The sequence below is a fragment of the Bolinopsis microptera genome, chromosome 12, assembly GCF_026151205.1.
Source record: "Bolinopsis microptera isolate Bmic1 chromosome 12, MBARI_Bmic_1.0, whole genome shotgun sequence".
Classification (NCBI taxonomy): Eukaryota; Metazoa; Ctenophora; class Tentaculata; order Lobata; family Bolinopsidae; genus Bolinopsis; species Bolinopsis microptera.
This window is the reverse complement of record NC_087083.1, coordinates 11555220-11582213: the sequence shown is the minus strand read 5'-3', so window position 1 is coordinate 11582213 and position 26994 is coordinate 11555220. Positions and strand designations below refer to the sequence as shown.

Sequence of the window (26994 nt, the reverse complement as noted above, 5' to 3'; positions counted from 1 at the left end):
TACATGCATGACTGCACAACAGACGAGGTTAGCAAAATCATATCTGAACTTAAAAATGGCAAGGCAAGTGACATACCGATTCATGTAATTAAGCAGTCCTCTAAAATAGTTACTCCTTTACTCACTGTACTGTATAACGAATGTATGAAAGATGGCATATTTCCAGATGACCTTAAAGTTGGAAGGATTAGTCCCATTTACAAGAAAGATAACCAGGAACTCCTTGAAAACTATAGACCTGTATCAACGCTAGCTGTGTTTGGTAAAATATTTGAAAAGATTATATTCAATAGATTATACAGCTTCTTTCATTCACAGAACTCCTTATATGAAAACCAGTACGGATTCCGTAAAAATCACTCGACCAGTTATGCCCTAAATTACTCAGTGAACCACGTAGAATCTTGCCTCAAGAAAAAACAACACGTTCTTGGAATATTTATTGATCTTAGTAAAGCCTTTGATACAATATCACATGAAAAGTTACTACATAAGTTAGAAAATTATGGAATCCGTGGAAATGCAAATAACCTTATAGCAAGTTACCTGTCGAACAGATACCAGTATGTCTCAGTATTAGGTGAAGACTCCGAGAAACTTCCAGTAGTCTATGGAGTGCCGCAGGGGAGCTGTCTTGGTCCGTTACTTTTTATTATTTATATTAATGACATCCGTAACTCATCAATTATAGGAAAGTTTATACTATTTGCCGACGACACTAACATATTTATAGAAGACACATGTGTCAAAAGACTATACGAAAAAGGAAATGAAGTTCTATCATTTGTGTACAAGTATATGAAACTAAACTTATTACATATTAACATTAAGAAATGTTGTTTTATTCATTTTAAACCCTCACGGGCCAAAGAGGAAGTAGAAAATGACGAGAACATACTAACTTTAAATAATGTAGTTATTAAAAGAGTTCAAGAAGCTAAATTTCTAGGCGTTATTATTGACGACCAACTTAACTGGAAATCACATACGCAGTCACTTAACTCAAAACTTAAATGCGAAGTAGGAAAGCTGTGCAGAATACGACACATTGTCCCAAAGCAGTATTATAAGGATTTATATCATACTCTATTTGAATCACATTTAGGATTTGGAATATCTGTGTGGGGTGGTATTAGCAATAACCGACTTGAACCTATCTTTAAAACACAGAAAAAGTGTATAAGAATTCTGTTTGGGGATAGAGAAGCTTACCTAGAGAAGTTTAAAACGTGTGCCCGAACACGACCTGTTGATAAGCAAAGACTGGGGGTGGACTTTTACCAAAAAGAACACTCCAAGCCCTTGTTTAAAACCCACAGGTTGTTGACGGTCCACAATCTGTACAAGTACACTTGTCTCTTAGAACTATTCAAAATTAATAAGTTAGAGGAACCATTATCACTGTACTCATCATTTAACAGGTCACCACGACAAGAGGATTATTTCTTTACATCACAACCATCCTCACAATTCATCTACCAATCATCCTACATGTGGAACAGCTGTCGACAAACATCAAGTAAGATAAGTTTTAATACTCCGACAAACGGGTTTAAGAATATATTGAAAATTGCCTTACGAGAATTGCAATTCAAGCATGATACACTTGATTGGTGTGAGCTTAATTTTGCCACAAATGAGCTCAAGTTCTGATTTATGTGAGTTACTAAAATGACCATATATCTTTTCTCATACATACAACCACTGCACTCCAACCAAAAACATTACTTACACCATACTCCACAAATGATATATATATATATACACAAACACACTAGTACCGAGCAATCGCAATGTAAAACATGCTCACGATACACTCAAAATTGGAAATATTCAACGGCTTGTATATGAAACTTACACTTACACTCAGTGTACACCCAGTGTTAACTAGTATTACACACTGGTAAACTCTACGTAACGCGCGAAAATAATTATTCTATGGCGTTTTCATTGTCACACCTCACGTCGACGGGATTAAACGCGCGCGCGCGTAACGTCTTATCTTACTGCTATCTCAACGAATAAACACACGACGACTTTGACAATTGACCGACGACTTAACGATTGTGAGTTATGACGGACTTAACTGTATGGGTCAACTACTAAAACTGCATTGTATACTATCTTAATCATTATACTGGACATGAGATGACGAAGTATCTTAAGCAGCACTTTATACCTCCACTTAGAACTTGATTAGTCACGAACAATAGAATCATTATAAATCAATACAATAAAACATCTTGATCAATAAATGCCTAGCAGCACCAGACAGCGGCCGTGTACCTTTTTCGACTCCACGGAGTCCCTGATGGACTTTTGTTTACTTTTGTTAATAATTTGACCGCAACCTTTCTTTCTCGAAACACAAATCCTACTGTACTTCATTACAGAATTAAGATAATATAAAGCAAATCATGTGAATATATGACTACGAAATAGATCTATAGATTTGTCCATAATATTTAATACCGTATTGATGGTTTTGAATTTTGTATATTGAATTTTAATGTGAAGCGTTTACTCTTCCCCCTCAGCAATTAATTAGAAAGTTAGATTAATGACAATAATTGCCAAATGACGTAGTAGATATAGATGTTCAATGTTGTAGAGTGATTTCAAGAGTAGTGGTCCACAGGGGTCCGAAAAAGCCGTACAGGCACTTGGGTCCTTATCCTTGTCACTAGTCCCAATTGGATTCACTTTACACAAAACATGAACGTTTACAATTTAGACGTACACATTGGCACGATATTTATTAGAAAGCAAACAGTATAAAATAATACGTGCGTGCGCGGCTTGAGCCGCGCCGCATAACAATTTATGCGTTTAGGGGCTGGAGTACGCGTGTTTACAGATTAATGAATTGTTGCATTGTAAATATTTAAAGTTGACGATATATTACCCACTGCGAGCTCTTCACTTGTGACGTCACATGCGCGTCTACTAAAACATTCTCGCGCGATACATTTTGATGACGAGTTATTTCCTTCTGTTTGTCACAATTTCGGCCGCGCGCTGCACAACATTACCCAAAACCGCGCATCAAGTTATGAATTAATTCATATCGTTTAATAAATTAAAGATAACAGCTAATGAATAAAATATTCGAAACACTTTTCAGGTTCAAATTATACTAAAATTTGAGTAAAATGTTGATTGTTTTGTGTCCCATTGAAAATACTATTTTAAAATTTAAAAGTATTGTAACTTTCTCACTGCTGAGCGGTGTTTAGCCTTTTGTTCCGCCATACCTCTATTTTTAATGTTGAATGTGTTTATAATTATTGACAACTAAAGGCTTACTACCGAGGTCTTTAGGTAATAATTAACAAATACTGAATATCGAAGAGTTTATTTTTTATATTACTTTACGACCCGCCAATAATCGTTTAAAAAATAAAAACTGTTTATATATTATAAGGAATTTTGACCATTATATATTAACGTGCGTCATCGCCATTTTAAAGTGTTTTAAATTGTAAATTAAAGTTACCTGGTTTAAAATCTTTTTGACATTCAAATGGTTCTTGGATCTCATTTTTAAATGCTTATTATTCTTTCACATTTCAAGGTTTCAGGCAATTTCGGCAAGTAAGTATGAAGAAACGCCTCACATATAATGCATTTTAATACATTACAATATGTAGAACTTTTTATAATCAAAATCTTTTAATAATAATATCATAAGAAATCACAAACCATTTCTAAAAATTTTCTCAGTATACATTTAAAAAAATTTACAAACAATAGATTTTCGCGCGCAAACATTTAAAGGTATTTTATGGTCGCATTTGGAAATATTTTTACCCAAAAATACTGTTCGATAAAATTTATTAGCATTTTCAGCGAGAAGAAAGTTTTGAATTTAACAGGAGTAGCACATTTTAGTGGTGAAAAACACTCTGACAATTGGCGTGTGCAGTGCGCGCGGTTAAACTTAAAGGCATAACAGATCGAGCGCTACCATTAGCATAGCATTTCATTACACAAATGTGAGAAACCATGTTCCGATGTCCTTTCTGTTTTGTTCGTAATTTACTCTTGTCTCCCGTTACCCGTAATGTTATTTAAAGCAGCTATCTAACACGTCTCATCAATGTTTAATTTGATACAGCAGTTTTTTCATAGGATCTTGTTATCCTAACTATTTTGTTTTCCTACTCGTTTTTTACTTTCAGTATTGGCTTGCCGATTTGGAACTGCACAATTGTACAACTGACCACTTAACTCATCATCCAATGGAAGTGTGAACACATTTACCCACTACGGATAATTAATTTATGGTTCAAACATATTTATGGTTCATGCACTATTTAACGTGTCCTAAGGGTACTCATTTTAGATAACAATCATTTCAGTACCTCTGCTAAAAAAATTTGTTTTCCTTTATAATACAGTTTAATCTCTTGCTTGATATATTTAAAGTCACTATTGTGAAGGTACATTAGAACTACATGCCTTTTTATCGCTCTACCCTGAATTATTTTCCTGAACTATTAATTCCGAACTATATATTTCAGCTTGTAAAGAGGATGTTATTGCCCACGTTATGGGGCCTGTTAATAATTAACTAAACTATTAGCTATTTTAGATAAGATAATAATAATAATATTATAACTTTACTATCACCACAAGAAGCTGACATGTTTATAGATCCAGACTATGCTTAGAAAGAGTTGCCAAGATCACCCCAAAGATCTTCTAATCAAAGATGCTCTCACAGGATGCAGATGGTTTGTCTAGCGTGAGACTTAATTTTGGATTATAACATATACAAGCTTTTCACATGATTTTGATTGGTACAATTATAAATAAGCGTAAATATAATGATAATCAAATTCAGCCTGATACGAAATGAATGAGAAAGAACGCCCTGTTCACCGAAACAACATTAATGAACTTGTCAACTATGCAGGTAACTGTGCTATTTTAACTATTTATTGACAATTTCTCAATTGAACAAAAAATTCAATTTAACAATTATTTAAATGTCAATTGGGAGTTCTATGACTTAATGCACCTATTTAGAAGGTGAATAAATTATTGTTTGTGGTTTTTGATACAGCCTACTAAGGACATGTTTTTTAAATGACACTAAAATGACGTGTCCTGACACTTGACAGTGAAAGTGAAATGACTAGTAAGTAGAAAGTTTTGCACAGCAATGTTAACTGCTTTTGTTAGGAAAATCCTTTTGCGCTTAGGAAAAACGCTTATCTTTGTCATCAGAACGGTCAGAATCATCACATTCGTGGAAGTCCCATTGAAGGCAGGACCTTTGCCAGATTCTCGAGTATTAACTAAGCCCACTAAGATTTATATCTGCAACAGAAACAATTCGGTGGTTAGAATCTTAGATGATTGGTAATGCTGATATTGACATAAAAAAGTTAGTAGCTCTTACGATGAGTGCGGTGTGGCAGTCACAACAGCTCCATTAGTAGCACTCCAATATTATTATTTGTTTTGACCCTTATATGAACGTAAATAAATGCTTAAACTAAGGCTAACATTCCCATGGATAAAGAAATAGACGCTTAAATTGCTCACAACCATTTAAATTGCTTAAAATTTAAATGGTTGTTAACTTGGATATTTTGTGCAGTTGAGAAGTTATCCCGGAGTTAATTTCGTAAGCTTTTAAATTCTCCAATTAACTAAACCTTTAATTTAAATTATCTTAACCGCAGGGTATTAGAAGAAACAAGACGTAGACATCTTTAAAGCGAAGATCAACTATGCTAAAATGAAGCACAAATCCAGTGTGGTGGAATTGGATCGTTTGAAGGAAAAATATCCTCATGCCTGGTAATTATTTTAATTGATAGCCAATTAAATCGATTTTTAATTCATATATGCACCTTCTTCGCTTTATCTGAATCTAGATCACTACATCTGGTCTCAGTGGTAAATTACCCTAATGTAATGTCTCAATAACGTTTATAATTTCGAACTAGCGGACCATATTCGGAGGAGAAATTTGGGGCAGTTTTTTGCTTGTAAATACTGATTTTATCGAATTGTAACCACCAGACTTAACATCATGCCGTATGTACCTTGAAGAACTTATAGAAATCACGTATCTAAAAGAGAATGATGTAGAGGGGGATGATTAGTAGTTAGAAATCGGATCGCTGTAGCGGAAAAAAGCTAACCCTAGCAAAGAGTGATTTTATAACCAAATTCAGACAATTGTCTCGCCCATCTCCTGAAATTTTAGGGTTCTTAACCCCTATCACCCATGAACCGGGTGCTTCCTGATTTATACCGAAACCCATATTGGAAGAAAACACCCGATCTACAACTGCAAAGCACATTTTAATAACTTGAGCACAAAACTTGTTAAAAAAAGACCAACAATTGTTCCCCAATTTGGTATTTTTCCTCACGCGTGCAACCAAAATAACCGATTTTTGTCAATATCTTAACAAATAAGCATTAAAAGGCTTATATTGCTTTATAAGTTGTATATAAATATGATGTTTGCGGTCATTTTAAGCTAAAATTCAAGTCTCTACGACCTTCCTAGTTCAAGTTACCAAAATTCAGTGCCATTTTTGGTTCGCTGAGCCAAAAAATAGTTTTTGCCAATGTCTATAAAATGAAGCACTGGAGACCTTATGTTGCTTTATAAATTGCATAGAAATGTTGTCATTAGTACAAATGACCCTCTACCATACCAGATCGATTTCAAGTCAGTCAAGGCAATAGGCATAAATGCGGCTACAAGGGCATGTTTCCAAATCGGACACAAATGTTTCCAATTTTGCTAAAAGCAGTCAAATCTAGTCTATAGAGAAGGTCAGATCGATTACTGGGTTGGCTTAGTTAACTACAGGTCACTAAAATTGCTAAAATGCAGGATGATGTTAAAAATCCCAAAAAATGCAATTAAAACATGCAATTTGCACAAGGTTAAAATCACATTGAATCCATTTATTTTGTGCCAATTGTTAGTTTATAACTAGATAATCTAACTCTAGATATCTACAGGTGCTAATTTTGTTGACTGAGTTACTGTTTTGCCGTAAGTTCTGGGTATTCAAAAAAAAGTCCCCAAAATGTCACAAAAAGTAAATTGACTAAATTCCACCATTTCTTTTCAACAGAGAGAGAAATTCTAGTCTACACCTCTCAGAAATAGGTATATTAGTCCCAGAAGTAGTTAAAAATTAATAATTGAGCAACATTCTGAGTACTACACAACCTGTATATTACCTGAAGTTTTAGGGGTGGTGCACGTGACATTTTAGGGGGTGATTATGGTTTTGAGGTACTTCCTTTAGTGAGTGAATGTTTTCAAGTAGCTTAATGTTTTAATAAGACAAAACAAATAGTTCTAGTGACAAAAGATAAATCAGGCCTCCTGTACATTTTGTAATTATCGCACATATAGAAATGACATTTTAGGGGTAATGTTTTAAAACGAACTCTATTTCAACGTCAAAAAAATTGTACCTGATTCTATTTTCAAATTTCCAAATCTTCCTGGCAGGCTAGAAAAAGGTTTAAATATTATTCCTAGACACTTCAGAACCCTGTAAATTTAGCCCTAACTCGGCAATCTGGGCCCCAAAAACATGTTTCCAAATCGGACACAAATGTTTCCACGAACTTGGATTAATCTTCTGCCCCGAGTTCATGAATCCGAGATTTTGGAACCAATTTGGAACCAATGATACGGTTTTGATACGGTTTGGAACCAACGTTATTTTGACTATATTTTGGATCAAAAATAGATAATTATGGTTGTACGGTTTAGGGCGATGTGTTTACTAACTATTTTGACGTCAAAATTGTCGCCAGAGGCTCCCTGAGTCATGGAATGAACGGAATGAACAAAAATGAAATTTTTTCTAAAACTCGTCGGATTGCCCCCAAAACAGGTCGGAATCGTTTGGTATTGACCCTAATAGTGTTCCTGCAAAGTTTGGTGGCCCTAGCACTCCCAGAACGCCCACTAGAGACTTGGTTCCATTTCCGTATCAAAAAGCTGGTTCCTGAGTATCCGAGATTGTGGAACCAGATGATACGGTTTTTGAGGCATTTTGATACGGTCATTTCAGTCTGTTAAAGTAGTTTCAGAGTGCTGGAAATGGTTGTACGGTGTAGGGGGATGTGTTTACCAACTATTTTGACGTCAAAATTGTCGCCAGAGGCTCCCTGAGTCATGGAATGAACGGAATGAACAAAAATGAAATGGAACCGGATTCTAGTGGACGTTCTGAAACTGGTAGGGCTACAAAACTAAGTTGGAACACATCTTGTTTGAATACTGTTGAACCAAATTCAACTCTCTGCAACAACACAAGCAGACAAAATTTCTCAAAATCTGTTTTATCTGCTCAACTGGTTCTAAATTCTTGAATCCAGCCAAGGGTATAATGGGTGTTCTGGGAGTGCTAGGGCCACCAAAGTTTGTAGGAACACTATTAGGGCCAATTCCAAACGATTCCTACCTGTTTTGGGGCCATCCGACGAGTTTTAGAACACTTCTGGTATCATTACCAATCGATCCCAATCGGTTTCAGCTCAATTCAGGCGATTCTAGGATAATGTTCATTTTTTGTTCATTTCGTTCATTCCATGAATCAGGGAAATATGTCACAGGAGGCTAAAAATGTTAGTACTCATGACACTGTATCATACCAGGGCAAATCCAACTCAGTTTACGGACATATACAGCCAAAAATATGTTTTTAATCCTGTCACAAATGTTTCCACGAACTCGGATTCATCTTCTGTCTGCCCCTGGCGCGATCTGTTTATACTGATAAAACCCCTAAGTGTCAACATTTTTGAATAATTTTTAGCGCCGCGCGGTAAAAATTACGCGCATTTACAAATTTTTACCCCCCTGGCCTCCCCCCTTCCGTAATCAACCGTTATCAAGACCCAACCCCCCCGGCCCTCCTGACAGCAAAAGTACGTAATCATGGCCTGATCCCCCCTTGACTATTTTCCTAGAAAACACTTTTTCTACGTTTCATGCTACCCTGATCATGCTATGATGATGAGCCGAAATCATTGTTATGATATCCGGCCAAGCAACTTCTAAACTACTTACTACTGCAGGGTGTCAGAATTATTGGCGTGTTTGAAATTTTCTGTGTATTTTATGATGAAATCAATATTTTTCGCCGGGTCATAACTTTACTTCTGAATATCTAAATTTCAAAATTCAAAAACTGGTCTGTAGATAATCGTCTGAACTTTTTCTTGATTTCAGAATTTTGTGTTGATGTACCTCAAAAGGCCGTTATTTAAAGGGTCGATTCCATACTTGGTTAGATTTACGAAGAAGTAAGAGATTTTATGTGCAATTTTTTTTCGGTGAATTTTTTCTGAAATTATTCTTTAGACTAAAGTGCACAGCTCTTCAGGCGATAGCGAAACATATAGAAAACTATAGATTTTATAAAAGCTCTCTTTCTCCTCTAACTGACGCAATAAAATATAGTCAGGCGGACTCATCCCGGAATTTAGGGTAAGCAGCCGAAGGCTTTAAGTCCAGTAATCCAAATTTTTCTCTTTCGTCGTGATTATCGACAAAATTTAACTTCTTTCGGACTTCATTTTTAGACTAAACTGTAGTATGAAGGATTATTTCTTGAATGATCAAGACTCCATAGGAAACTGACACTCAGAAGTCAAGTAATGATCGTTTCTAAAAGCTTGGGTGAGCTAAAATTTTACGCAAAATTGTCTACACGCCAATAATTATGACACCCTGCTGTATTATAGCCGGATATTCGATCAATTTCTAAATTTTATCACTATCAGAGTGAAATTGAGTGGAATTTGAATTAAAATATTGTCAAATTGTTATTATGTGTGGTATAAATGATGTTAGAAGACCATCTGTTAAATCTCAGCGTGAAATTTTTGCTATATTTAGTCATCTAGAATTCAAGATTGAGCAAATTCAAGAGGCCAATCCAACTGCCCAAGTATTTCTTTGTCCTCTTTTACCAACTCGAAATGCTGATTTAAATAGGAAAGTTCTTTACTTTATAGAACTTATTCGTCGTGAGCTACTCCCCAAAAACTTTGGTGTCCAGTTCGTTGATGGCTTTGATGACTTCCTTGACAATAACACTGGCTTACTTTGCCTAACCTTGTCCAGGGAGTTTGACAGATATGGCCGAACGGATTACCTGCACCTTAATTGGAAGGGAGTGGCCAAACTTGCTACTTTAATCCGTAATACTGTCCTTGTTAGGATGCATGGAGGGACTGATAGGAGGAAGAGGGGGAGGAGGGACGGTAAGGTTGGTTCAACACTTTATTCTCATGCCGCCGGAGGACAGCCTCATGTTGAAGGCTATCAGCCTCCAGCATGAATGTTCTTAAAAAAGAGGTCTGTGCCCACTGTTTAAAAAGTATTTACTTAGGTCAATCTATAATTGAATGCTACCACTGTAATTGTCCCATTCACTCTAGATGTTTTAACACCAGTGACAAACAAAATAAAAAAGTTGACTTGTACTGCAATAATTGTATCCACCTAGCAGTAAACCGTTATAACCCATTTAAGCTTCTGAATGATGACAATGATGACAACACTGATGCAGATGATGTAATACGTAAAATCTCTGAGGTACTTGAAAGCTGTGACTCATATTCTGTAAAAGACATAAACCGCACCTTTGCTAACGAATTACAAGTGCAAAACTCACTAATATTTCAAAATCTTGATGGCAACAAATCAAACTTTGACTCGCTGGCAATTGAAATAGCTAGGTTTACTAACAAATTCTCTGTAATTGGTCTTGCTGAAACGAATGTAGGCCCTGAAATGAAAAACTTGTACGAACTCACAGGCTATGAGAGCTTCTATCAAGATACCTTCGACTCGAAAGTAAAAGGCTCAGGAGTAGCTCTATATGTCCTGAACTCCTTCAATGCTGTCAAAAATAACAACCTTTCACAAGTAACAGAAAATCTAGAAACCCTCTTTGTAACTATAGGTAGTCTAGGAAATTCTACTTCTATAGGAGTAATATACCGCCCTCCAAGTGGCAATGCTGAGCAAGCTCTCCAAGAACTGTCGTCAATACTTGATAAAGCACCAAAACATACACACATTGCAGGTGATTTTAACATTAATCTCCATAGTAACCACAGTAGCATTATTGCACAGTATGAAGATGTCCTATTTAGTAGAGGCTTCTTTCCATTGATATCATTAGCAACTCATGAAAAGCCTGGATGTAATGCCTCGTGCATCGACAACATCATTACAAATGACCTAGACTCTGTTACTGCCTCTGGAGTCATAACTGATCACATATCTCATCACCTCCCTATATTTACAACATTTGACTGGGAAATTAGCAAGACCAAAAATATTCACAAGCACACTCAATATTATGACTATTGTAAATCAAACACTGATAAATTTGCTGAAGTCTTGGGTAACAAACTAGACAATGAACCAATTATAGATTTTACTAACTTTCATGATATCTTTAAAAACAGCATTGACGAAACCTGCAAACTAGCTGTACCCAAAACCACTAAGCGCACTATCCAGAACAACCCATGGATTACTGGCGGGATTATAGCCTCAGTAAACCACTGCCATGGGCTGTATGATGACTGGGCGAAAGTCAGGAAAGTTAAGTGTAAACAAGGCGAAACTGACACAAAAGGGGGCACATGCCTGTGTTCTATCTGCTGTAATAAAAGAAACCGTTATGATGACTACAAAGAATATAGAAAGGCTCTAAAAAAGGTTCGTAAAAAAGCTGTATCTGAATATTATTCTGACAAGTTTCTTGAAACTCAGGGAAATTCCAAGAAAACCTGGGAACTGATAAATAAAATTCGTGGCAAACAGAAACGTGATATCAGACCTATATTTACCATAGACAATGAAAAGATAACTGATCGCAGAGTTATAGCTAATGAATTCAATAAGTATTTTGTATCCCTAGCATCTAACCTTAACCCTTAAACAGCGAAGAGCACTCCATGTGGAGTGCCCCTCCAATGTTTTACCATTTGTGTTCCACATGTAGTAGCAATACCGGTGATACGCCAGCTATCTATCGGCAAGAACACTACCTATCGCCTAAACTATCTGTTTTTTACAAAAATTACTATTTAACATAGTTATGGTTAATTATTAGTTTAAAAAAGGCCAAAAATTGCATTAAATATGTCTAGCGGAGAACCGTCCAGTTGGACGACTAGGTATATGTTACTTTAAAGTGATCTGATAGGTAAGTAAACACCACGTGGACAGCGGATCACATGTCATGTCACAAAGCGCATTGCAATCCAATCGGAGGAGCTTCAAATAACTCAATTATTGAGTTGCACCTTTGAGCTAATGCTCGCTAGTATAAAAACCAATGAGAGCGCACGATTCTCTCTTGTGACTGATATTAACGAATCACGAAACCGGATCAAAATATTCGGTAATTTGTCATCGATGATTTATGCTTTGCTCCTGTATTTGTCTTCCTATAAAGAAACCCGGCTACTGTGATTGTGATATCGGCCGCTCTTCTTCATTGTTCTTCAGTGTGATTTGCATAATTTCGGCAGATGCTCTCATTTGATAGTTTGATGTCGTTTTTTGCAAAATTGCGAATCCCCACTTCGTAGCCAACAAAAAGATTCTTACATTTGAAACAACAGTATTGTGCAATCAATTTGAAATACAATTTTTGTTTCAGAGTTGCAGCTCAGCACTTATATTCTCCTTTATGGACAAGGAAGTTGGTATTCTATTGAAATAGTACAGCTACAGTTCAAATCGACAGTAAAAATAATCCATTTATTTTGTGTGTTGCAATCTATTCAATTACGTTCAAAGCTGATACTTTGACAAACTTTTCTCATTATGTACGTCTGAACATCAAGAATATAGTTATTAAACCAGTGCTATTTAATTTTAAAGGAGTAACAGAAGACGATAACAAAGAAAAGCCGCAGATCGGAAAGCTGTATGACCTCACTAAGTATCGAACTGATTTGATGGATCAGAGGATAGGGTTAGTTTAATTGTCACTAAAATTCCTATTAAAAAAGTACTATATGTATTATGTGTAGTATTACTCGAGTAGTACTAATAATAATAATATCTGAACATTTTAGAAATATTTCACAAAATGAACAAATGTTCTTGTTTCAGTCGATACAGTACCAAGGTGAAATCCAACAAGTGGAAACACTGCGTGTGGTATTACATTCTGGACACCACAAGGGTGAACATCCACACTGTCGTCCAACTAAGCAATCCATCAGAGTGGACTCATTCAGGTGGAAAAATTCCTCCTCTGACTTTGGATTGGAATAAGGGCTATCTCTCATGAAGCCTTGGCTAATAGAAAAGCCCATCATTGGACTGTTAGAGCACATGTCCTGACAGCAGCATTCAACATAACGGGGAATCCTAAATTTCGGAGGACAGCTGAAGTCCCAAGCAGCATGATTAGTTTCCCCAAGAAAGTTGAAAGCAAGAAGCAGTGTCGTGACTGCCTCTCGAACTGTAAGGGGAAAGACTATAAAAAACAGCAAAAAGGTTTCAGCTGTTTATAGCATGTGTGAACTGTGTGGTGAGAGGATTTACCATAAACATCACATGGTGCAGAATGTGCATCTCCTCTTGTTTTATGAAACTTGCTAATGAATCACAATCCTGGTTGTGCAATCTGTTTAAAATCTTCAACCCGCGAATTAGGGTCTTTTGAATTTATCCATGTTTAACAATCAAGTTTTCTTTGCAAAAACTGACAGAAATGGGCTACAATTATTACAAAAATTCGGCAAATAAATCCATGTATTGACACAACCAGGGTTGCGAAATATGTTTATTAGTTTATTATTTATTTTATCAATGAGATTCTTTGAAATTATGATCGCTTGTTTTTGTAGCATATAATGTTGTTTTGTTTCTTATCAAGTTATCAGTCAAAATTAACGCAGTTATAAATATCGTGTGCACGATCCATTATTGCTGCATATTTCTAAATTTCAAACTGTGATGAAATGAGCCGATTATAATATAATAGGACGAAATTGTTGCCGTTGATTTAGCCTGTGGCATATTCACAACATTTATTTTCTAAGATTATACCAGGAAAAAGTAATTTTATTTTTCAAACCTCACAGCCTCATGGCTAAAATAAGACCAAGCTCTGCAATAAAGCAATAAGAAAGAATGGAGCTTTGTACCTCAATTCTCGATACTAAATTTCCCTCGCCTTGTATTGGTTATGGTAGAGTATGTTTGCGCTAAATGAAATTAGTTAGCGCTAGTTTTAGATGGGTGCGCTTTTCTATTATCCATATAGTTAGCGGTAGCTACCAGTACCACAAACAGCAAACTGTCAACATTGAACATGGGATTTTGTGATATTTATCATTAGCTAACCCGAACCGGCGTTAGTGAGCGCTTTTGTCAGTAAATTATAAGGTGCTAGTTAGTGCTATCATTAGCGTTAGCTAGCTCAACGTAACAGTATAGTAAGTAAGTTGTGGCAGTAGAAAGTAAATAGCAATAAGCAAGTAAATTATTATTGCAGCCATACTCATAGTTAAATGAAGCACAGTAGTGCCGTTACCGTAAGCGCTAACTAGCGCAAGTAATGCTAATTTACAGTTACACTTCCTTCTGCTTGCGCTAATGAGCGTCAAGCGCCGGCTACTGCTTATACTGCTAGCGGCAGCGCTAATGAGCGTCAAGCGCCGGCTAGTGCTACTGCTAGCGGCAGTGCTAATGAGCGTCAAGCGCCGGCTAGTGCTACTGCTAGCGGCAGCGCTAATGGGCGTCAAGCGCTGGCTTCTGCTACCATGCTAGCGGCAGCGCTAATGAGCGTCAAGCGCCGGCTACTGCTACTGCTAGCGGCAGCGCTAATGAGCGTAAAGTGCCGGCTACTGCTACTGCTAGCGCCAACGGGCGTTGGGCGCCGGCTACTGCTGCTGCTAGCGCTAACGAGCGCTGGCTACTGCTACTGCTACCGCTAACGAGCATCGGGCGCCAGCTACTGCTACTGATAGCGCTAACGAGCGTCGGGCACCGGCTACTGCTAATGCTAGCGCAAAGAGCGCTGGCTGCTGCTAGCGCCAACGAGCACTGGCTGCTGCAACTGCTAGTGCTAGCACAAAGAGCGCTGGCTGCTGCCATGCTACTGTTAGCGCTAACGAGCGCTGGCTGCTACTACTGCTAGCGCTGGCTGCTGCCACTGCTACTGCTAGCCCTAGCCATTTTGCTTTGTTGTTACCACTACACTTTTAGTATTACTATTACAAAAAACAAATCATTCATTGAAATGATGATAACAATGAGAATAAATTGATGACGATAATTCACCAAAATATTTTTACTGAACACTTTTGTCATCCTGTGTTTCAATTTGTAAAACAGTATAAATTTAAAATTCAATTTTTGGATACTGCGAGTCCAGCTGCAAGCTGACGGTACGCTTGTGTGTGACTAGGCAAAGATTTTCCATTTTACCGATAGCGAAGGTAAATTTCGGTAAGCAAAATGAAAAGTTAGTCACTGTAAGGCTTTTTCAGCTTCATTAATGAACCTTTAGGACAAACGAGCTGTATATTCAAGCTTTGAAAAGGGGAAACAAAACTTTTTATAATAAAAAACCTCGTATTTTTATTACCTAATTTCGACAGTTTTAGTCAAAATATAAATTCATAATCATAGTTCCAATAAAATCATAGTCATAGATCAAGATATGATTTACGGAGACATGAACATAAATATACAAAGTTGATGTCTTATAATCTTATATGCCTGTTGCTAGTGACTTTACTGAAATGTTTCTCCAACTGACCAACGTATGTTGTGTTTTCTTTCACCTTGGTTATACTTAATATACGGAGATTTGTCACAATTTTATCAACAAACATTACACCAGTGTCACCTAGAACGTACTACACAGAATACACAGTTATATGAGTAACATGCTTATCACGTTAACACAGCTTAACTTTAAAGTACACCGTGCCAAGGATATGATGTTTAGTACACTTTTGACACATATCGGATCTTCAAATATAAAGTAAAACCGATGAAAGACTAATTTTTATTTCAAGATGGTCACTTTCTAGGATTCCAAATTGTAACTACACAGCTAGATTTAAATTTATCCGAGCCAACCTTAGAAAAGTGTAATACTAATAGCTTACACGGGCATAATTGAGTTATTGATACTAAAGTAGCTCTACTTTTGCAGGATATAATGATGATCTAATTTGATGAACAGCAACTATGCCTTAGATATTAGCGGGAAAATTATTACGTTATTTCATGACACGGGACCAAAAATCTTACCACGTGACCCAAAGGATCGATATCCAAATTGTATGTCACGTGGGGGCCGTCCATATGGAGTGCTCTTCGCCGTTAACAAGCACATATTTGCTTCGCTGTTTAAGGGTTAATGCAGCCTACACAGAACTAGGAGAGATACAAATAAATCAGCTTCCAAGTTTCTGTGACTTCTTACCTAAATCGAATACAGCTAATATATATCTACATGACTGCTCACCTGAGGAGGTGGCTAAGATCATATCGGAACTTAAGAATGGCAAGGCTAGCGACATACCAGTACATATAGTAAAGGCAGTATCAGGCAAAATTAGCCCACTACTATCGGTATTGTACAACGAATGTATGCAACAGGGATTTTTTCCAGACGACCTAAAAGTAGGTAAAATAAGTCCAATATATAAGAAAGAAAATGCTGAGCTTCTTGAAAATTACAGGCCTATCTCAACCTTAGCGATATTCGGTAAAATACTTGAAAAAATCATATTCTCCAGGCTTTACAGTTTCTTTCAGTCGCAAGGATTATTATATGAAAATCAATATGGCTTTAGAAAAAATCACTCGACAAGCCATGCACTCAACTTCTCTGTCGACTACATTGAAAAATCTTTAAGAGATAAAAATCACGTACTAGGCATCTTCATTGATTTAAGTAAAGCTTTTGACACAATCTGTCATGATAAACTGCTTAAAAAACTGAATGATTATGGAATTCGAGGGACTGCAAATAAATTGATAGCCAGTTACCTTTCTAATAGACAGCAATATGTTTCAGTACTTGGAGAAGAATCCGAAAAACTGTCTGTAATATTTGGTGTTCCTCAGGGGTCAGTATTAGGTCCCTTGCTTTTCATTATCTACATCAATGAAATATATAGAGTATCAGACCTAGGTAAGTTTATACTTTTTGCCGATGACACCAACATATTTGTTGTAGATAAATGTATAAAAACACTTTACTGCAAAGCTAATAAAATTCTTAAACTTGTTCATCAGTATATGAAGAGTAACTTGCTGCATATCAACATAAAGAAATGTTGTTATATCCACTTTAAGCCGAACTGTAGAAATGAACCAGATTCAAACACCAATGAATTAGAACTGACACTAAATAATATAGTAATTAAAAAGGTGGAGGAAACTAAGTTTCTTGGAGTCATTATTGACCAAAAACTGAACTGGGATGCTCACTTAAGAGCGTTAAACCGTAAATTGAAATGTGAGATAGGTAGACTATGTGGAATTAGACGCTGTGTACCTAAAAAACTATATAAGGACCTGTACCACACCCTTTTTGAATCACACCTATGTTATGGAATATCTGTTTGGGGAGGTGTATCAAATAATAAACTAGAAGCCATATTTAAAACACAAAAGAAATGCATAAGAATTCTCTTTGGTGATAATGATGCATACTTCAATAAGTTCAAAACATGTGCCAGAGTAAGGCCTATCACTAGGGATAAGACCGGTAAAGTTATCAAGCAGATGTTAGGCAAAGATTTCTTTGAACTAGAACACAGTAAACCAATCTGTAACGAGTATAACTTCCTGACTGTCCACAATCTTCATAAGTTGCACTGTTTACTGGAAATGTTTAAAATTAATAAGTTCCAATCACCAGTCTCAATGTTCTCTTTATTCAACAGGTCACCAAGACGAGACAACTACTTCATCCCACCCACTCCATCCTCACTATTCATCTATCAATCAACTAGTATTTGGAATCACTGCCGTAAGTCAACAAGTGAAATAGACTTCTCCACTCCCATCAGTATATTCAAGAATAATCTTAAGAAATCTTTGTTAGAACTACAATCTAAATATGACCGACAACTTTGGTGCAGTTACAACTTTGATGCAAATGAATTATCATTGAAATAGGTTGATTTAGTAAACATAATCATATGAGTAAACCACGGTGTTATTGCAAAAAACCATGACAAGGGTATCAGACCTATATTAATCTAAGAGACGACACAAAACGAATCATCATACAACAAATTTTAAAATCCTGCGGCACAGGATCCTGTTGTTTTCCTACTCTACCTCTCCCAAACCCCTCTCTCCTTCTCCTCTCTTCAGGTTTATTCTTCAATTTTTTTAAATTAGATAGCAGATATATTTTCTTTTAAATGAAGTAATGGCATTATACATTGTTTGTTATCGTATGTATGTTGTGTATAGTGTTTGCTGACTGGGTATATGCTATATATTTTGAGGCTCACGACGTCTCGTCCCATGGGTGGAGTTGTAGGCTGAGTATGTGTTCAAATCTCCTTACTTCGTATGGTGAAACAGTGAAAGGTTTGCCTTAGCCTTTGGGACGAGTGTTTGCCCACCGGGGATCCAAATATATGATTATCATGGACATTACTTTGACACATAAACTAATCAAACGACTTTAATGATTCCAGAAAATTTTACTAACTGCATTTAGCTAGTTTATAGTAAATACACACGATCACAGAATAGAGGAGCACTATTGGGTTCCTTGTTCTGCGACTGTGTTTCCTCGGTGGGCCGACAGGTTTTTGTTGTGTAGTAGTGCTGGGGAAAAAAAACGCTTTAACTATCAATGAGAGTACAAATTTTTAATTCTTGACCTTAGTGCCACAGTTTCTGTGGTAAAAACAAATTTATAGTTAAACGTTATATATTGTAGAAGGGCATGATTTACTCACATCACTAAGCATCTGGATGGATAATTAGCACACAAAGATAAACTGACCTTTAAACATGACCACCAGCTATACCACGTAACCATATCTCCAAAATAAATAAAATGCTCTACATAGAAACATCTGGCCTGATCCAATCACATTGTGGTCCCCAGGGGTTCGGTAAAGCCCTTACAGGCAACTGGGTCCTTTTACCAGCCACAATAAAATTGATCATGCCAGTACTGTCATAAACTGTAACCAACTATTTAAAAATTAGATATCTTTTGCTAAATTTTGAATTTTAAGTCATAGAGCAATCTTCTCAATTTTAAAATTTTTAAGAATTATATTTTACCCTAACTATGATGTGGTGGCATTTCATACTTAACTAAATTTCAACTTTGAACTAAATTTCAACTTTGAAAGTAAATAGATTATTAGTGACAACAAAATTATAGTTTAAGACATCCATTCTGCATTGTGTTTCCAATATTAGAATTTATGATATGTATTGATTGAATAATTGGTAATAAATTTAACTTTTGTTTTATTAACTTTTGTTTTATTATTCTAGAGGGTAAAAAAGAAAATGTTGATAACGTAATCAACGACCAAACCCCCCTCTATGTGTTATGATTCATGTTTGACTATTAATAATTATTATTTTCCTCAGGAGACGTACGTGCGAAAGACAAAATTTGCCTAGCTAAAGAAATTCTAGCTAAGAAAGCAGAGTTCAGAGCAGAATTGAAGCAGAAAGCTGCCGACCAACATAAACACCTCTCAGCGCAGCAACACAAAACAAAAAAAGGTGGCACCCAATCTATTCACCCAACTCCTGACAGTACATGGAATCACCCCAGACAATTACAGACTTCCTCTGGCGTTTGGTCTTCTCCCTGGAAAGCGGCAAGAACACTACACAAACCTACTAGAAGAACTGGATCGCTTTGGACCTTTCCATCCAGACACCGCCCTTTGCGATTATGAAGCTGGGCTACGGAACAGTGTCACTGCTGTCTGGCCCGGGACTACTCTACATGGCTGCTACTTCCACTTCAAACAGGCTCTATGGAGGAACTTCGCTCGCTCCGACCTTGTTCCGGAGTATCAGGTGGTTGGATCCGACATCCGGAAAGCCTTCCAACGGATCGGAGCTCTACCTTTCATCCCTCCTGGTGACGTCCACTACGCATGGCAGACCCTTAGAGTTAGACCTATCCTCTCTGCAGATATGGATGTCTTTACATTATACTTTGAGTCCACGTGGATGGGAACACCAAACAGACCTGCTCGCTTCGATCACCTGTCCTGGAACCAGTACGATTGCTGTCTAACTGGTCTCCCACGCTCTTTGAACCTTGCAGAAGGATGACATAATGGTTTCCGCAGCCTCGTCCATTGTTCAAATCCTACCATCTGGAAATTCCTTGAAGCCCTCAAACTAGAGCAAGGACTAACAGACCAGAAGATCACGGAAAGACTGATGAGAAGACCTCCACCCCAGAGAGCTGCCAAGTGGATAAGGTACGACTCCCTTCTGGAATCCTTCATGCAAGCCTACGATAACCAGGAGTACGAAGTCATTGATTATCTCTCTGCTGTTTTTGCTGCACTATGAATTCGACATTTGATTATTGATATTAACGGTTTTATGATATTGGTATTTAGTTATACTTTCGATTGTACTATATTTCAACGTTACTGCTAGGTTATTTGATCATTGTTGAACTGTGTTTCAACGATCAATGCTTAAATTATTAGAATCTTCAATTATGTTAGGCTTGAACTACTGTGAACACAATAGAGAATTAGATAGTCAGCCAGGTCTGTAATGATTCCATTTTATCTGCATCATCCGATAGTATTTTGTACCTTTTATTTGTGATCTTCATTGACACAATATTTGTATATCCATAACCCTGTAACACGAACAGTTTTAATATCAAAACCGAGTCTTAACTGTTAGGTTATTTAAAATAGCTGACATCGCTTTCGTAATTGGTGCATCGTGTGACCACCCAGACCACGGAGAGGAGATCTCTGTCATTCCTCTAGCAAAGCAGCCAGTTTAAATTGAGAAGAGTAGCCCCTGATGGGTGGTTACAGGTTATCAGGAAGAGAGAGAGCATGAACTGGACGAGTTTTGATTTAAGATGGTGTAATTCAGATATTATAGGCTAGGGCATTGCATTCAACAATTTTGGGCCTGCACTTGCAGATGAATCTTCGTACAGCGACGGATTCGCTGCCAAGCTGTGTCTGCAGATCGAATGACTGCAAGGTTTCTAAAACTTGGCCAGGAGACGAACTGCAATGTTGACAACCGTTTACTGAAAGATTTTAGAGTAAGCATTTCATGGGATGTTTCGACTGTAATCTTGAATATGACTGAAATGAATTATTGATAGAATAAAATGTGTTTGAATTCTTGTCTTGCTGTAACAAGGAACCCACTCAATTTGACCGAGATTATTCAATAAATCTAAAGAACTTTATCAATCTAACTATTAATTAATAGACATTTTGTAGAACTGATAATCGCATGTCATACTCATAGTAACCTTTGAGCAGTACTCTAATTATAGTCTAAAACAATTTATTGCGCTGGTCTGTGAATTGTACTGGTTGGTAAAATAGCCAAGAGCTTGCTGAAACCATGCAAACGCCCCCGTAGGTATAGTGGTTGTATGTGAAGACATGTACCACGAGATCAAGTTCAACAATAATCTCACGAAAAGAGAGATAAAACATACCAATACCATTATCAATGACACTGGCTGAATCAAATGATTCTTATTATATGGCCATTTGTATGTCAAACAATACGAAAAAATAAAAGTTTGGCAAGGAATAAGTTTTGGGCCAGCAAGTTGCAAGTGCGAATTGGTAATCAGAACTAATGGTACAAATAATCATACGATAATTGATATGGTATAGTCGGTTAAGTTGATCGACTACAGTATATATGATATAGTACATGACAGTAATTTTGTATCAAGACACTTATACATATTACTTCGAAGTATTCCAACAGCTACATTGTTACACACGTGCAACCAGCCAATTGCAGGAAGCCGAAGGATTTATTTTGGCCAGTGACTGTTAAACTTAAAGTAGTGTGTACCATACTTACTTCGCCCGAGACTGCTGCAATGTGCAGCTCCTCATTTAACCCTCACACCCGATTTCCCGAGTATTCGGCTGAGTATACCGGGGGGCTGCATAGACCACTCAGGATCCTTAGCTGAACGTCAACGACGCTCACCCCACAACCAGGCAGACATTGGGATTCGAACTCGCAACCTCGCGGTTGCAAAGCTGGTGTTCTAACCAACTGCGCTACCTCGCCGTTGCGAGAAAGGAGCCTTCCCCTCATTTCCAAATATAGTCATTTGTGACATCATAACCATAGTAACGCCATAACCATAGTAACGCCTAGCGATACATAATAGCGACGCGCATGTTATTTTGATATTCGTTTGTTTTATTTGCTGCGCGGTGTAAATATTTATTTTGACCAGTTATTTAGTCATAACTTTTTATAGGAACCTGCGCTAGGTTTCGCTTTTCTTGCGACATCCGATTTGGCGTTTTTCCTATCGGATGGTATATAATTTGGCCACAGCGCAAATATCGCACGATAATCTTATTCCTATGAACAGCTTGAGCCGGGTATGATTTAATAGTAAATTTTTCAAAGCTGGCTTTGGACTTAGGTAAATTATAACTTATTTATTTTAAAGAAAAAACCACGGATAGTTTTAAATTTACATAGTCGTATAACTATAATCAAGTTAATCCTGTTTTCAAGAATGCGCGGCTTTGGCGGCCAGTTATTGACTTGTACATAGAATTGAATTTTAAATAGAAATGTGAATGTATTAAAATTTAAAACTTTCAAAACGGAGGCTTATAAATATTATTATATTATAATTGTAAAATAAAGGATAAAATTTTAAATTTGTTTCACTAAAAAATTTGTTTCACTAAAAAGGTGAAGTCTTCCACGATATGACCAATTTGGTATTGTAAACAATAAAAGGCTTACACTCTTTTAAAAACAATACTACAAAATTTTGAAAATCCGAACAAATTTATTTCTATCGTGCACCTCCTAGTTAATTGACAATGTCAATTCATCGCAGCTCGGCGAGGCCCAGTATACTGCGTGTCTTTACTGCGCGCGCAGCACACGCTGCGCGCAACTGCTGCTAACTGCTACTAACTGCTGCTAACTGCAACTAACTGCTGCTAACTGCTGCTAACTGCTGCTGTCATGCGCACCATTTGCAGCAATTAGCAGCAGTTAGCAGCAGTTAGCAGCAGTTAGCAGTAGTCTTGACGGATGTTACTCGTCTAAATTTCTTCGAAGTAGCGCGCGCCGCTTTCTTCTCGAAATGGCCCGATGGCAAGTGCTACGAAGTAGCGCGCGCCGGGTCAGACCATTAACAATGGTCAAACAGTAGTCACCAGCAATCAGCAGCAGTTAGCAGCAGTTAGCATAAATTAAATAAAGTGGATACTTCTCAGAAAGGAAATATTGAGACAGACACGATAGACCGATACGGTTATTTTTAAGTCGATTTGCTACAGCTGCAAAAAGTAATACAGATAATTTTTAAATGCTGAAATTTATCCACTCCGCAAGCGTTTTTGCAAAATGTCGACGCACATGACGCGCAAAACCATTCAGTTGTTATCAATATGCATCCGAGCGTTCATCAAAAGCTTCAAACAGCCGTAACTCATATCAGCAAGATTACGTCTATTTAGGCTCATTTTTCACAAAAATAGAAAATGATATAATCTTATTGCTGACAAAATATGAATCACAATGCTGGCAAGCATGACTTGATTTACTTGACTTTATTATTTACCATGGCCCCCTTTACTATTTACCCCTTTTACTTTTATACCCCTTTATTGTTTTTCAGGCATTAAGACTCATCGAAAGTTGTTCAGCAGGTATATTAAAATTCAAATCATTCTAATTCAATGTTAAAGATGACAAGAACAAAAAATAGTTATGTGGAGGTTTTTAAGAAATTTGCGCAAAATACGAAATTCGGTAAAAAACCCAAAATCGCCATAATATTCAGGTGCCTTAAAAACCATGTTAAAATTGAGTTAGAGATCTGAAACTTTGCAGGGCGTCTAGATGTTGACCAAATCGACTGTTAAAAAAATTTCGTGTTTCAGGAGTATCGGGAAATGGGTTTTCTGGAACCCCTGTTTTACGATAGATTGTCGTGATACATGCATACATATACCTTATCGGACCTTATTTGGACGGACATTACATGAACGGACATAATTATGAACGGACATTAATATGAACGCTAGAAGGCATTCAAAACCATCAAAAATCCGAATTTTTTTCAATTTTTGACGTTTTTTTAATTTCAGCAAATGATTTTTAAACCCATTTTTTATACAGTAAGTAAGAAAAGCAGTCAGTAAGCAGTAAAATGTTAAAATATGTGTACATGATCAGTGTCTAATATCACATATTTGTAGGTTTACAACCTACCAGGACGCGCGCCGAGTTGGACTCGTCGACGGTCCAATATATGGAACAGATATTTTACGAGTATCACCCGTTAATCACATATCATCTTCATCAAATGGGTTTTCGTGCATGAAATAGTCCATGCTTAAACAAGCATCAGTGATTTCTAGCTTTATGGAAACCTTTTTTTTTATCAAACTACCCCGGTCCTGCATTTCAGTGTTAACTTTTACTGGCCATTCGGTGTGAAGTGGTTTTTATCTTAGACAACTTAAGGTTAACCTTAACATCACGTAGAGCTTTCCTAGCACTATTTCATTACCTCCCCTCAGTAATATGAACTATAACAACGTCGGACAATGTCCTTGGCAACACGATTTACCGTAATATCTAGAGGCTGGAACAAGTTTGTCATGTTGGCGGGGACTAGCTCATGAACTATGTTGTTGAGTGCCATAATTTCGTTGATTTTTTCCGCCAAGTGACCCTTGAAGACATCATATACTAGTAGAGTTTTCTGTGCCTCCAGCAGACCAAGGAGAACCTTTCCGTCGTTAACTTACGGCACAATAAAGTTCTCATAGTTGTCATATTTGATATTCTGGACAAAAATTTCGAAATGGAAAAATTTTTGAAAAAAATTCAACGGACTTTAACTTGGACGGACATTAATTGAACGGACTTTATTTGAACGGACATTAAGATGAATGTTAGGGCCTCCAGCGTTCAAGTAATGTCCGTCCAAATAAGGTCCGATAAGGTATACAAAATAACGAGTAATACATCAGATGAACTAGAGTTCTGGAAAAATATGAATTATAATTAAGCACCGTACAATGTATTTATGGAAAAATAGTCATTTATACTCTATAGTGACAGAGACTACTCATTTATGATTTAAATTTTTAACTTTCGCTTAAAGTGTTTATTTTCATAAAACATTTTTACATTCCAAATAAATGATGTTTTATAAAAAATGTCTTAAAAATGATTAAAAAAGGTTTATTATACGGAAAAATTTTATAAAATCTTCTTACTCACACGACTCTAAAAACTAAAAATTACGTTCGATGTCTTGTTAACCATGCACAGTGATAGCAGCGAATGTCAGTTAAAAAGGTAGGCTAATGGCCTTGAAAAATAGAGCATCTATAGAAATAGAGCAGCAGCACCGGCAACGAGCACTGCAGACATAGCCAGTTTTCCTGCTCCACTCATCTCATCACAGGTGACACTGGAAGGTGTGAGGTTACCGTCGGCGCCGCATGTCAAGAACTTCTCGACCCCAAAACTCAAACATTTGACTGTGTAAGATTCCCCCTCCTCCACGGTGTTCGGCTCCAGGATTGCGTTCTTTACCATTGGTTTGTCACAGGTTTTCTTTTGGTCAACTTTGCAAGAGATAGGGCAGGCTGGCGTCAGATTTCCGTCAGAGCCGCATGTCAACAACTTCACGACCCCATTTCTACATTTGAGTGTGAAAGATGTCCCCTCCATCAAGGTTACTGCGTCCGGCTCCAGGATTGCGTTCTCTATCGTGACTTCAGGTCTTTCACAAACACCTTTGAGACGTCCGACATTAGCTGCAGCTGCTTCTGGGTCCTCCTCATTTCCGGGCGGATAGTACTGGCAGAGCAAGATGAAATTAGGCGGGGCGTCTCTGTATTTGCAATCCACCTCTTTGGTACTCCTCCAAACAATGTTTGTAAACTCATGAATATGGGTTTCAGGAGAGGAGATGGATTTTGTGCTTGTGGTATAGTCCCAGTGGTATCCTTTTGAATACCACATAAGTCTAGGTACTGTTTCGTAAGCATCCGTTTGGGTTCTGAAGTTTTTCAAAGTATCAATAGTGTGGCTCTCCCCGATGTCTACGTCAAATGTTCCTGTTGGTGTCCACCCGCTAACCCTTTCTTGAGTGCTGAAGGTAAAATCATCCCCCGGGTTCGATAAACCGAAACAGAGTGGTTCGGTATCTACGTGCCGTGCCCTCAGTTCGTTGTGCTTGTCTAAAATTAATTGCTCTAAAGCCGTGGGGGGATCTTTGCAGAATCCTTTAGCTGGACATATCAGCGTACAGAATAGAGTTGCTATAATTGTCACAGCCTTGGCAGTCATTTCGCTGAAAAGTTGGTTTGGTTATGTAATGTGGACCGTGTTTAAATCACTAAAACAAACCTTTAACAAACTATGTAAGTTAACCTCAGACTATAAAATGAAAACACTGTGCATAGAGTCAGCCCGGAAAATTTCGGCGCCCAACGAACACTGTTCAGAATTTTGAATGATGCAATAGATTAAAATAATCCTAACTCTAATTCTAGTAAAATTCCAAAACAGATTTTATCCAAAACTGGAGTTTCTATCCTCGTATTGAAGGCGTGCCCTCTGATTCCAGTACGTGTGTGTTTACTGTACGTGTGATGTGTGTTTACTGTACGTGATGTGTGTTAACTGTACGTGACGGTCGTTTACTGTACGTGACGTGTGTTTTTACTGTACGTGACGTGTGT

General features: G+C 37.2%; 1 long non-coding RNA gene across 1 annotated transcript; it reads left to right on the top strand.

The window, feature by feature from the left end:
- The first annotated feature begins 4642 nt into the window (after positions 1-4642).
- Positions 4643-21112, top strand: LOC134824436 (uncharacterized). The gene is made up of 4 exons (XR_010161419.1): positions 4643-4736; positions 4847-4918; positions 5694-5811; positions 19643-21112. It is a non-coding gene; the product is annotated as an uncharacterized LOC134824436 (long non-coding RNA).
- The last annotated feature ends 5882 nt before the right edge of the window (positions 21113-26994 follow it).